This window comes from Physeter macrocephalus, chromosome 12, assembly GCF_002837175.3.
Source record: "Physeter macrocephalus isolate SW-GA chromosome 12, ASM283717v5, whole genome shotgun sequence".
NCBI classification, from domain to species: Eukaryota; Metazoa; Chordata; class Mammalia; order Artiodactyla; family Physeteridae; genus Physeter; species Physeter macrocephalus.
In genome coordinates this window covers 67759214-67760237 of record NC_041225.1, presented here as the reverse complement: position 1 = coordinate 67760237, position 1024 = coordinate 67759214, and positions in this window count along the sequence as shown.

Here is a 1024-nt window from a genome sequence, read left to right as displayed (position 1 = left end):
AAAAGAAATGTTTAACAAAGATGTAGAAGAATTAAAGAACAAACAGAGGGCTTCCCTGGTGGCGCAGCGGTTGCGCGTCCGCCTGCCAATGCAGGGGAACCGGGTTCGCGCCCCGGTCTGGGAGGATCCCACGTGCCGCGGAGCAGCTGGGCCCGTGAGCCATGGCCGCTGAGCCTGCACATCCGGAGCCTGTCCTCCGCAACGGGAGAGGCCACAGCAGAGGGAGGCCCACATACCACCAAAAAAAAAAAAAAAAAAAAAAAAAAGAACAAACAGAGATGAACAATACAATAACTGAAATGAAAAATACACTAGAAGGAATCAATAGCAGAATAACTGAGGCAGAAGAATGGATACGTGACCTGGAAGAGAGAATGCAGGAATTCACTGCTGTGGACAAGAACCACGTTCACAGAAAGACAAGATGAAAAGGCAGAGGGCTATGTACCAGATGAAGGAATAATATAAAACCCCAGAAGAACAACTAAATGAAGTGGAGATAGACAAGAATAAAGAATGAAAAGAAATGAAGACAGCCTAAGAGACCTCTGGAACAACATTAAATGCAACAACAAGCACATTATAGGGGTCCCAGAAGGAGAAGAGAGAGAGAAAGGACACGAGAAAATATTTGAAGAGATTATAGTTGAAAACTTTCCCAACATGGGAAAGGAAATAGCCACCCAAGTCCAGGATGTGCAGAGAGTCCCACACAGGATAAACCCAAGGAAAAACATGCTGAGACACATAGTAATCAAATTGGCAAAAATAAGAGACACAGAAAAGTTATTGAAAGCAGCAAGGGAAAAATGACAAATAACATACAACGGAACTCCCATAGGTTAACAGCTGATTTCCCAGCAGAAACTCTACAAGTCAGAAAGGAGTGGAATAACATATTTAAAGTGATGAAAGGGAAGAACCTACAACCAAGATTACTCTACCCAGCAAGGATCTCATTCAGATTCGATGGAGAAATCAAAAGCTTTACAGACAAGAAAAAGCTAAGAGAATTCAGCACCAC